The sequence below is a fragment of the Balaenoptera musculus genome, chromosome 10 (assembly GCF_009873245.2).
Source record: "Balaenoptera musculus isolate JJ_BM4_2016_0621 chromosome 10, mBalMus1.pri.v3, whole genome shotgun sequence".
In the NCBI taxonomy this organism is placed as follows: Eukaryota; Metazoa; Chordata; class Mammalia; order Artiodactyla; family Balaenopteridae; genus Balaenoptera; species Balaenoptera musculus.
The window spans coordinates 83,276,140-83,289,358 of record NC_045794.1 but is presented as its reverse complement, the minus strand read 5'-3'; the positions used below and the strand labels follow the sequence as shown (position 1 = coordinate 83,289,358).

Genomic DNA, 13,219 nt, shown 5'->3' with positions numbered 1-13,219 from the left:
AACAACAAGGTCCTACTGTACAGCACAGGGAACTATATTCAATATCCTGTGACAAAACATAATGGAAAAGAATATGAAAAAGAATATGTGTGTGTGTGTGTAACTGAGTCACTTTGCTGTACAGAAGAAATTAACACAACATTGTAAATCAACTATACTTCAATAAAATTTTTTTAAAAAAAGGAACATTAGAATGGAGAACCAGTGCTGACCTTTCATAGTTTCACGTATGACCTGCAACTATTCACTTAACACCCTGCCCCCATACTACACCCTGAGCCTCAGCTGCATGTTTAAAAATCTAAATAATAGGACTGCTGTAAAGATCAAAAGGTAACACTTCATAAGTGTTCATGGATATAGGGTGACATGTACAAAATTTTTACTGCATTGTTTCCAATAGTAAAAAGCTGGAAACTTCATAAATGTCAATCAACAAGAGGTTGCGTACAATAAAGAAATAATATATGCATTATGCTGTAAGTATACTATATTCGTAAGTGCTATACAGCACTTAAAATGAATGAACTAAGTATTCATATGGATAAACTGAGAAACTTCATATTGAGCAAAAGAATCAGGTTGCAGAATGATACAGACAGTTTGATAAAATGTATATAAATTTAAAGATATGCAAAACAATGCTACATATTACTACTGATACCCTAATGCAAGGGTCAGCAAACTATGATCCACAGGCCAAATCCAGCCCACCCAGGACCAAATTTGCCCTTTTGTTTACATATTGTCTATGGCTGTTTTCACACAACAATGGCAGAGTTAGGTAGCTGCAACACAGTCCACGTGGTTTGCAAAGCCTAAGATGTTCACTCTCTGGCCGTTATAGAAAAAGCTTGTGGGACTTCCCTGGTGGTCCAGTGGTAAAGGATCCGCCTTCCAATGCAGAGGACGGGGGTTCGGTCCCTAGCCAGGGAACTAAGATCCCACATGCCGCGGGGCACCTAAGCCCGCGCACCACAGCTACAGAACCCACACGCCCTGGAGCCTGTGCACCACAACTAGAGAAAACCTACACGCCACAACTAGAGAGAAGCCCATGCACCGTAACGAGAGATACCGCATGCCTCAACCTAGATCCCACGTGCAGCAACTAAATCCCGACACAGCCCAAGATAAATTAAATAAATAAATAAATAATAATTAAAAAAAAAAAAAAAGCTTGTGATCCCTGTCTAACCTATAGAGACATGCATGGAAGTGTTGAACCCACATTCAGAACAGTGGTCCAGAATGACTGGGCGGGTACACAGGGAATTTCCATAGCCTCTGTAATGCTCTCCTTAAACTAGGGGGTAATTACAACGAAGCTGATGATATGACTCAGTTGTGCATGTTGGAAATATTTCATAATAAAAAAGATTGAATGAAATTCTATATGTGAAAATGTTCCCCATCTATAAAGATATGCAAACTCCTACAGGGATCCTCTGTTTCTTCCATACCCTTACACACACACACACACACACTCTTGAGGCTTTGAAGAGGAAGTAATTCCTTCCCATAAAATGTCTGGGGACTCAGACTGTGGTCAGTGAGGTGCTGTTGGAGATTTTGAGTGGCACAATGAAATCGATGTTCAAGAAGATTACTCTTACGAGAAGGCAGGATGAGGAGGGCAAGCAGTGAAAGAGGAGGAAGATTCAGGAAATTCTCATTCAGGAGGTGAGATGATTAGGTGCATAGCAGGGTGGTTTCTGTAGAGATGGAAAGGAAGAGACCTGAGTACAGTATACAGAGAGGAGGAGGAAGGAGAGAAAGCAGGCTGATGATACGAAGTTTAAGCCCTGAGTATGGGTGGAAGCAGGGACAAAATGTTTATTTTACTTTATGTTTATTTGTACTATGGTGTAATGTAAGCCTTAACTTAAGACCCAGGATTAATTTCAAAAGTGGTAAGCACTGTTTGTTTTTAATGTGATAAGACACAGAGTGACTGGTAGCTTGGAGTCCTACTCTCTGGTTATCAATTTGTACTTGTTTAGATACTGTGTGTCACAGGGAGTTCATGGTGTATGGAGTTCCTCTGATTTAGCACAAACCATTTGCAAGAGACCTTGGAAAGACCCTGCTCCAATTAAATAGCCTTGACTCTGATTTTGAAGAATCTCAGCTCTCAGAAGATGAAGATAAAAACCAGTTACTTGCGCTGGTACCCTATGAACTCTCCACGCCCAAAGTCACCATTCTTGGTGACATTTTTCTCAGATGAACCCAGTTGTTGGTGACAAAGCATACATTTTGTTGGATATCTATGTAGTCCATTCATAAAGGGCAGGAAAGAAGTAAACTTTTTCTAGCCATCATAATTTCATGCCCAGGGGAAGCCCTGGATCCAGCCCAAGGCTGGAAGAATGTTCCTAAGGGAAAAGAGAAAGGAGCTCTAGAAAAAAAGGTTTTCTCTTTCCAGGGATTTGGTCTTCCCAGAAGCAATCAAACTGAAGTATCAGGCTGGCCAAAAAGTTCACTCGGGTTTTCTGTACGATGTTATGAAATTTTTGGCCAACCCAATAATTCTTTACAGGGCAAAAATACAGATTTGAGAAAATAGATCCTTTCCGAAGTGCAGAGAGATTTAAGGGACAACGTGTGGCCAGTAGTGACCACATGTCAGACATGATGTCCTCCAAACAATATGGTCATTGTGATCACATTATTCTGAGGGGGGTGCCCTATAGGAACTAGATGGCCTTTACTGCTATCATAGTAAACTTTAGGGCTTCCCTGGTGGCGCAGTGGTTAAGAATCCGCCTGCCAATGCAGGGGACACGGGTTCGAGCCCTGGTCCGGGAAGATCCCACATGCCGTGGAACAACTAAGCCTGTGTGCCACAACTGTGCTGTGTGCCTGAGCCTGTGCTCTAGAGCCTGTGAGCCACAACTACCAACCCTTTGTGCCACAACTACTGAAGCCCGCACACCACAACTACTGAAGCCCATACGCCACAACTACCGAAGCCTATGAGCCTAGAGCCCGAGCTCTGCAACAGGAGAAGCCACCGCAATGAGAAGCCCGCACACCGCAACGAAGAGTAGCCCCCGCTCACCGCAACTAGAGAAAGCCTGCGCACAGCAACGAAGACCCAACGCAGCCAAAAATAAACAATAAATAAAATAAATTTATTAAAAAAAAACATAGTAAACTTTACATTTTTTGTGGAGATAGATTAAAATAATATCTACCATTTTATGAGTGCTTACTATGTGGCAGCTTTCATGCTATGTTATCTCATTTAATCTATAATAAACTAAGCAGGTATTAATATACACACATTATAAATGAGAAAACTGAGGCTCAAAGAGATTAAGCAACTTTTCCAAGGTCACGCCACTAGTAAGAAGCAGAGTAGGGATGTAAACCCACCATCTAACTCTAAATTCATGCTTTCTCACACAATGCTCCCACTGAGACTGTCACTGACTGCTCACCAATGCCTAGTGAGGGTGAACTGGCATTTCTGCAAGGTCACGTCTGCCTAAAGCATTTCAACATCAGCTGATCGCATGCAAAATTAAGTAAGACTCTCCAGGGTTTTCCTGTTATATTATTTTGTTTCTTTTCAAATTTCTTTTGCTGTTTCTGAAGTCTCCATTTAAAGGTATACTTCCTTCAGGTGATGTACAATAAAAATGCTTTTAACCCAACAGACCTCTACAGCTTTTTGAGCTTCTGTGTTCTGGAGGTTACACAATGGGGCACAAAGAGTGGCTGACCTTTATTTTTAACTAGATGTAAAAGAAGCACTTGCAGTAGAGGCCCCCAGGGCCGTGAACCTGAGAGTAAGGGCTCCTTACATTTCGTACACTAGGCAACTCATTTGTCTCACTCAAGTCCCCTAGCTTTTCAGCCTTCTTGACTAGCACTAGCGGTCAAGACTCCAGCAAGACTTTCATAGCACTGGGCACCTCTTTGAGTGTGTGTCCGGTTGTAATTCTCCCTTTGTTTTTTTGGTGATTTGGCTGTCTATCTCCCCATTGGACCATCAGCTCCAGGAGAGCTCACTCTGGATCTCCAGTTCCTAGCCCACTGCCAAGTACATATTAGATACAGAGTTAATACTTATTGATTGAATGAACAAATGGATGAATGAATAACTAAATACATAAATGAATGAAGGAATGGATAACATACCTTACTAGATACCCATTTTTAGAATCAGTCTTGTTTAGCCATAGGATCAATAGTAAATAGAGATGTAGAAGGACAGCACACATAAGAGCTGAAGTAGGACTTATTATTTTTTTTAATCATACAAAAAACCTGACAACTAAGGCTGCTTCCCCACAATGTAGCCCTAATTAGTGAACTGAATTTATTCTTGTTGGAAATCTCTTAAGCAGTGAGCCCTGCACATTTTATATGTGAATTGACCACCCAGAAAATAGTTTTAATGATCCTCCCAAATCTCCTTTTGTTAATTTCTCTTCCTTGAGAACTACCAGGAATAGTTTTTTTATCTTCTTAACATTCACTCTTTGTAGTCAGGAAAGTTTTTCCCCATTATCTGCTGTAGTCAAAATGGTCAAGAATTTGGAAAAAGTTATACTTTCTCCATGACTGACCTGTTATCTTTTGTCAAATAATTCATTAGATCTTCTGAAATTTTATGACTATTATTTACATAAATTATTTGTTATCTGCAAAAGCGGCCACCACAACTTCTTCCATTCCACGTGCCCTTTTGCAATGAGAGTTTGCCACTACCCATCGATAGGTGAAGGCTATTTCCCCAGCCCTTGAACTGGTCTGGTGACTTCCTTGACCAATAGAATGGTGGAAGTGATGTTGTGAGACTTCTGAGCTAGGCCTTAAGAGGCCTTGCAGCTTCTGTTCTCTCAGTCTAGGAATGCTGCCCTGAGACTGTCACGCTGCAATGACAGTCTCAGGGCAGCATTTTTTTTTTTTTTTTGAAACTTCAAACTCATTCATGAGATATTTATTAAAATAACATTTAGGGGGAAAAAATCAATACAACTAGACGCCCCAGATACAAAACCTAATGGAGAGAGAAGTCAGCTACCCAAACTGTCTCAGCTGACAGCCACACCGAGGCTCCAGACAAGAGTGAGTCCACCTTGGACCTTCTGTTCCATTTAGTCGTCCATCAGAAAGAGTCCCATGAGTGAGCCCAGGCAAAACCAGCAGAGGAACTGACCTGCCGACTCACAGAAATATGAGAATTAATGAATCATTACTCTTTTAAGTCACTAAGCTTTGCGGTAGCTGTTACAAAGAAATAAATAATTGCTATAGAAATTGGCACTTAGAAGGGGGATGCTGTTTAAAAAAAAAAAAAAAAAGGAGGCTAAAACATATGGCTTTGGCTTGGGGATTGGGAGGTGGGCAGAGCCTGGAAGGGCAGTGAAGACACTGACAGTGAAAATTGGAAGAGTAGTGAGGAAATCACTATAGGAAGCTGGAAGAGGAATGGGTCATATTTTGCAGTCACAAAACAATCAGCAAAACTGTCCAACATGTGGTAACTTGGAAGATACAAAATTTCCTAAAGAACCTGTGAGTTTTTGTTTGTTTGTTTGTTTGTTTCTCTCTGGTTTGGTTTGGTTTCAGGAGTGGCAGAGCCTCTTTCTGACTGAACTCCAGGTAACTCTGTGGCTCAGTTTGAGATTAAGGAGGTTTCCAAGTAGTATGGTGAATGTGTCAGGTGGTATTTTTAGCTGTACATGATAAGGTAATGAAGAGAGAGATGGATTATGGAAGGAGCTGTTCATTTTGAAAGCAGAATTTGGAGTAAATATGAAAGGTCCAGGATGTGCTGGGTCAAAAAATAAGACTGTTTTGCATTTTTGGTCTCGTCATCTGGCATAAGAGTCTCAAAGTAAGAAATGACTCCATGGTAGATATCAAATCATGGGTGCGGCTGTAAGATCCTTTGCTAAGAGCTCAAAAAAAGTAAGGAGGTACCTCGGAGACCCTCTCATCCAGGTAAAAGAACTTCTAAGAATGTCGGGGCATTATCTCACAGCATTATTTTGCAGTAGTTTAACATGTCCAAAGTAGAAAGTCTGTCTCAAACAAACAAACAAAAATTATGGATATAAGTTTCCAGGCATGGAGTGAGTCCCAGAAGGACTCATAAGAAATCCACAAAGTGTTCGAGCAAATTGCTTTAGTGAAAGCAACGCCATCTCAAACTAAAAGCTGACTTTGCAATCCCTTTCATAAGTAAGTAAAGTCTATTTTCCCACCCTTGAACGAGCTGTTATGATGACTTGCTTTGACTAATAGAATTGTTCTACTTCTGAGGGTAAACCTCAAGAGAACCTTGTGACTTCTGCTTTCACCCTCTTGGAATGATGTCCTGAGACCACCATGCCAGGAAGAAGCCAGGAATGAAGTACTCTAGGAGAAAGAGACTGGGCCGTTCCCCTTAGCCCCATTGACAGCCAGCATCAAGGCCCCACTCATGAGAGTGAGACCTACTTGACCCTCCATTTGGTATCGGCTATGTGAATGAGCCCAGGAAAAACCAGTAAAGAGCCGCCTAGCCAACCCACAGAATTATAAGAAATAATAAATCATTATATTTTAAGCCATTAAGTTTTGGGGTGGCTTGTTACATAGTACTAGATAACTGATACCATCTCCCAAAATGAACAGTATGGCATGTGGTCTTTTGTCCTATTGGGTCTCAAAAAGAGAGCACTTGCTTAAAAATACTACATTTACTCTTTAAAAAATGGCATTTCAATGTCAATTTCCGATATCAATGCCAAGTAAATTCATTCACTCACCTATTTATTCAGTCAATATACATTTATTGACTCTGTCAGGTATTGGAAAGATAAAGGCAAAAAAAAAAAATCATGATCCTTCAAGAAGCTTAGTAGAAAAGTCAGGTAAGGGCAACCCAATTAAAATGGTATGGGAAGTGAGAGAGTGGCATGGACATATATACACTACCAAATGTAAAATAGAGAGTTAGTGGGAAGCAGCAGCATAGCACAGAGAGATCAGCTCGGTGTTTTGTGACCACTTAGAGGGGTGGGATAGGGAGGGTGGGAGGGAGATGCAAGAGGGAGGGGATATGGGGATATAAGTATACATATAGCTGATTCACTCTGGCAGAACTAACACAATAATGTAAAGCAATTATACTCCAAAAAAAATGGTATGGGGATTGCTATGATAGAGGTAAGCACAAGTCCCTTCAGGAGCACGAGCGAGGGCATTCATTCATTGAACATGCATTAATTCTTCACTATGTATCAGGCTTTGATCTAGGTCTTGGAAATAGAGTGATGGATGAGGCAGAAAAAAAAAAGATCCTGTCTTCATGAGGATTACATTCTAATGAGATGGATAATTTGCAAGTAAACAAGTAATACGACTTCCAGTGGTGCTAATAAGAAAATGAAGGAGATAAGGGATAAAGTGATGTGGCTGGACATTTCAGAGAGGGTGATCCTAGAAGACCTCTCCAAAGAGTGGACATTTGACCGGAGATGTGGAGGAGAAGGAGGAGTGAGCCATACAAGGGGGAAATAAGTCCAGGCAGAGTGGTCAGCAAGTGCTAAGGGCCTGGGCTTGGGGCACGGGAGGTACAGCCAAAGTCCAATGAGACTGGAGCTGAGCGAGCAAAGAGGCAGCGTAGGAGATGAGGTATGAGAGTAAGCGGCTCTCTAGGGCCTGTCAACCATGGCAAGGAGTTCTGGTGTGTTCTCAGTGGGAATCACTGGTGGGTGTTAAACATGGATGTGACTAGGAGAATAAGGGAAGTCTTCCTGAGGGTGGAGGGCTGGTTCTTGAATTTAATCTCAAAGGAGTAGGCATTAGACTAAGCAAAATGCATGCAGTGGGGATGGTTATAGGAGGAAAATAATATGCTGTGTTCTGAGCGGCCATACATTGTCCTCTGTGCTGTAGTGAGTGGATTCAGCTCAAATCAGTGGAGGAAGGATGGCCTATTCAAGAAACAATGTCAAGAAAAATGACTATTCCTTTGGGGGAAAAACATTAAAGGGTCCTATCTTGTATCATTCTTGAAAAATAAGTCTCAAGTGGATTAAAGATTTTTAAAATGATAAAAATTATTGGGAGAAAATATAGGAAAACACCTTTATGATCTCTATGAATTTAGAGATTGAGAAAGACTCACTAAACAAGAAACAAATAGGAAAAGAATCAATTTGACTACACTAAAATCAAGAAGACAGAAATCAAGACACCATAAACAAAACTAAATATATGAAACAAACTGGGAGAAAATGTTTACAACATAAATAAAAGCCACAAATTAGTACAAACAATATATAAATAACTCCTATAAATAAAAGCAGAAAAGATAAACGATCCAAGGGAGAAACTGGCAAAGGATATAAAGAGGAAATTCACCAAAAGGGAAATACAAGCAGCTGATCACAACAACCAGGGAGGGTTCACCAAGTCTTTAAGATGCTGATAACTGAAGTCTCCAATCAGGTCTCCTAGACTGACCTTTGGGTTAGTGCTGAAAACTTTCCACTCCCTCTCTCCCGGTATAGTTATTAGACAATACCCTAAGAGCTTTTAGGAATCTTCACAATTGTGCTGGGTCTTAACATATCGCCCCTGTCAAGCTGAGACATTTGTGGACTGGTTCACCTGCTCTCCCATCATTCTAGATTTCAAGTTCTCCTAGCCTCCAACAATATTGGGGTAGCAAGGAGAAGACTTTGGAGTCAGAAAGACCTTCCCTCATATTCAGGTCCTGCTACTTCCTAACTGTGTGACTGCAGACAGGTTACTTGTTCTCTTTGAGCCTCAGTTTCCTCATCTGTAAAATGAGTATAAGAACTTCCATTCAGGGTTATTGTGAGAAGGAAACAGGCAATTTGGGCAAAGCCTGTGACATGTTGGTACACACACTTGCACATACACAGTTCTCTTCTTTTCCTTCCAAGCACAACTATTGAGTATTCCATGAACATGTGGCCAGATTTTGGAGGTGTGGAAATAAGAGGAAGGACAGGGATTACATTACTTTCCTTCCCCAGCTTGGGCGAGAGGGCAGAGGTGTGTGGTGGAAAACAATGCTGCAAATCCTGACGAAGGGTCTCAGGACAAGAGAGTCTGGCCAGTACTTTATCAGCTAACTCGGAGTTGCATCAGCCATATTGCAACATTCTCAGCAAAACAGATAAGTTCACGGTGCAAATGGCACAGGTCCACCATTTGGAGGGTGGGGGGGGTGACTCAGAGATAAAGACGTCTATCATTTTATAAAATCACAGCTAAAAACCCAGCGTTGGCTTTCTCTATCTCTCTTGTCGATACCGCTGAGGTGGTTCTAAGGCAGCATCAGTGGTATCATCAGATTTCTTTAAAGCTCAGGTGAGTTTCTCAGACAAAAAATCCAGCATGAGTCATTTGCATCCCCTTTCCCAGCCCCTCCCTTCTAAATAAAACTCAGTTAAGAGAAATGACCCAGGCTTCCCTAAGAATTGTCTACTTCCTTGGCAGTAAGCAGACAAAGGGATGCCTTATCTGAATCTGACATTCCGACCGTGGACAATTTTAATAATAAAGTTCTTCCTAACATTTTCCATCTTATTTTAATATTTCCATCTGATATTAATATGAGAAATGGAAAACAATAGAAACGTTTACAGTAGAAGTGAAAAGAGACAGCTTTTTAAACCTACTCTTCTCCTAGGAAAAAATTTCATTTCAATCAAGCATAGCTTAAATGTCATCCTAGTCCTAGATCTGAAGTCATCTGACATTAGTAATATTTCCCAACTCACAACAGGATTTGATAAATCACAGCACGCTATACAGGTGAAATTGCCTATGGAATCAGAACAGAGACATTTCTGAAATTTACGGTCTCCAGTGATTCTCCTGGGCAACCACAGTGTTAAAAAGATATTCCTAAGTAATTTTTCAATAAGGAAACCAACTTATTTTTCAATTAATTTTGACCCATTAACTTCTGCTTCTTTGTTTTTAAGAGTTTCTTTTGCTTTTAAAAAAATTATCAGGATTTACATCAAACCCTACCAACTTAGAATTCATTCATCGACCAAACTTCCTGATGCTAAAGAGAAACTTCCAATGACCACTTCTCCTCTGCTGCCTTGAGAGGGATACCGCGCTCCCAGAGGAATTAGATACTCACTCGGATTGTCTTAGGTTGGCGATGAACTTTCAAAGCCCTGGGAGGATTCTGAGTCCAGTCTTCCTCTCCAAAACCCACTGATTTCGCTACAAATGCTCAGAATCTGATTTTGCATTGGGGCGCGTCCAGGAGACAGTGGGGTGAGGAGGAGGGAGTTCCAGCAGGAGCTGTGGCCGATCACAGGCGGCCTTCCCACCCAGCAGCCGCATCTCTGCCTTGGCTCTGTTCCTCATGGACAGAGATTAGTCATTAACAATCCTTCCCCTGCTAAATGATATAAACATAGAAAGGAACCTTGGGACAGCCTCGAGATTCCCAGGACGAACTCCCAGAGCCCCTGGGTAGGGATTGTGACAAAGCAGGGGAGCCCTGAAGCTCGCCTTTTAAAACACTTCTCCGTAGGCTGCTTTTCAGGGTCCTGAGTACCCAGATTTCTGCACACATCATCTAAAACTGAATTGTCATCGTCTTCCCTCCCTCTCTCCAATTGCTTTTAATAGCTCTACCACCTCCCAGGGACTGAAGTTAGCAACTCTGAGCCTTCTTGACCCTTCCCTCTCCCGGGCTTTCTATAAAAAGTAGTAACAGATTCGTGTGGATTCTATCTTTGGACTGTCTCTTATTTCCAACCCACTGTGTTCCTCTGCTAATTTGGGCCTACTGCAGCTTCCCTTCTAAAGAACACTGCTGGTTGGCCCCGTAACTCATCTCTCCTTTTCTTTTTCTGTTTTCCAAACTACACAGCAGTGTAAAGCACAGGGCTCTGGTCAGATACCTACCCATTTGTTGCAACCTCGGGAAAGACACTCAGCCTCCCTGAGTCTTGGTTTCTTTGTCTATAAGATGGGAATAGTGTAAGTATCTTACATGCTGTGGTGAAAGTTACATGCATAGTTTAAAATACATAACATGTTTAGAAAAGTGCCTGGCATACAGCGAGCGCCCAATAAATTTTAGGCACTATTGTTTATCAATTGAACAAATACTGGTTATCTGCGCACTAGGTACCCAGCACCTTGGTAGACGGTCTCCTAATCAAAAATCTCCAATGGATTCCCGTGGTCTAAAAAATATACTCTAAATGCTATGGCCTGACGTATAGAACCCCCTCCACCCCGATAGCCCTAGTCTATCTATCTAGCATTTTCTCACATCCTGTCTCTTCAGAGACCCCCCAACCTCTTGCCCACCTGTGCCAAGCTCTCCTCCCTCCAAGCCTTTGCATATGCTCTTCCCTTTACCTGAATAGCCTTCCTTTCATATCCACAGACCCATCTCAAATGCTGAGTCCCCCCCTGAAGCCAACCCTGTTTCTCATCTGTCCCTATGGTGCCCACCAAACGCCCCTCATCCTTTATTTATAATTCTTTCATTGTTCCTGAATTCCTCTGGCTTTGTACATTATAGTTACCTACTTAGCTCTTTGACAAGAACAAAATTTCTGGAGGACAAGCACAGTAGCAGACTTGCCTCTGTATCAATCCCTGGTCTTTGCACAGTGCTTCTCATGGACAAAGTATTGTATAATTATTTTAAATTGAATCAATGAGTGAGCTGAGAAAATGATAACTTTCCAAAGTAGTGAGCCTGTGCACACACATGGGGTGTGTGTGTGTGTGTGCGCCAATGTTCCCCATTGTAAGGTTAGTGGAAGGCCTACAGTCAAATTTGTTAGGAAAGCTGTTTTTTCCTTCTCTTATTAAATAGCATGTATAGGTCCTGCAGGCTCAGACTCCCTACCCCCGTGGGCTCCCTCTATACTGAACACACCACCCACACACTTTCTCACAAGGAAGAGGGGGAACCCAGCCCTTGTAAACTCTCCCTTGCCCATTTGAAGAGTCTTTGCCATGACATTCACTGGGCTCTGCAGCTCTGGGCTGCCCGAGAGGCTCCTGCAAGACTCCCAGACAAATTCTTCTTGGATGGCGAGAGCCTGTGTTATGATCTCATTCTCTTCATCTGCAGTGGAAGGTGAGGGTTGAAGACATGGACTCTGGAGCCTACCACCTGGGTTTCAAATCCCAGCTCTGTCACTTATGAGCTCTGTGACCTTAGACCTTTTACTTAACATTTCCATCTCTCAATTTTCTCATCTGTGAAATGGTAATATAAATACTACCCATTTCGTGGTGTTACTGTAAGTATTAAATGAATGAATATATGCAAAGTGCTGGTACATATAGAGTATCTGATACACAGAAATGCCATATAAGCATTAATTGTTATTGTTTTCTCTGAGCATTTCACACAATTATATTTGCATGATTGGACTAGATCTGAAAGATCTAGAGTGAAAGGTATTGAGGAGGAGAAAAGGGAGCATTTCAGGCTAAGGAAAGGGTCTGAGGCAGGAGGTAGCTTAGAGGATCCCATGAAGCAAAGAGAAGGCCAATGTTTCTCAACTAAGAGTGTGGAGGAGCCTTGAAGAAATAGGGGTAGGATAGGTAGGGGCAGTGATGTGTTGGGAAGTGTTTAACAACGAGCTCTCAGAGTTGGGGATACACACACACACACACACTCACATATATATATATATACACTCACTTATTTTAAAATTTTCTGATATAACAGATGTATAACACGTTTTACAAATAATAGTAAAATATACAATTTTGTTAATTATAAATTCCAGGTGGCTAACTGATTCTCACAGAATGCTTTCATTCAGTTGTGCTGAACTCTTGTATCGGTAGCCAATTTTTGGCTGCAGTTCAAGCATGATTTGACAAATGGAACTGCATTCCATTCCACTAATTCCTTCCCAAAACACTTATTTTTCTGAAATCACACATGTGATGTACTGTTAAACTCTTAGTCTTACACAAATTACATTCATTAAACCGGACCCTCTTTCAGCTCCAATACTACATAGGTTGGAAATTCACTCATTTATCAGAAACATAAACAGCTTCTTTGCTGAATTAAATAACAGTTTTCAAATACTGGAAGAACATTTCTTCAGTTTTTTGTGTGTGCTCTTCACAATGTAAATAATCTGTATTATTAACATCTCCACAACTTAGACCAGAGGTCAGCAAACTTTTTCTCTAAAGGGCCAAAAGTAAATATTATAGGCTTTGT

The 13,219-nt window shown here is 41.4% G+C and overlaps 1 protein-coding gene across 2 annotated transcripts in view; it reads right to left on the bottom strand.

Annotated features, from left to right (window-relative positions):
- The window catches only part of NR1H4 (nuclear receptor subfamily 1 group H member 4), a 71,031-nt gene extending 60,496 nt beyond the window's left edge, over positions 1-10,535 (bottom strand). For both annotated transcript variants that reach the window (XM_036865940.1, XM_036865941.1), the window contains exon 1: positions 10,136-10,535. The gene's annotated coding sequence lies outside the window, so the exon portion shown is untranslated. The remainder of the gene's footprint in view (positions 1-10,135) is intronic.
- Between the last annotated feature and the right edge of the window lie 2,684 nt (positions 10,536-13,219).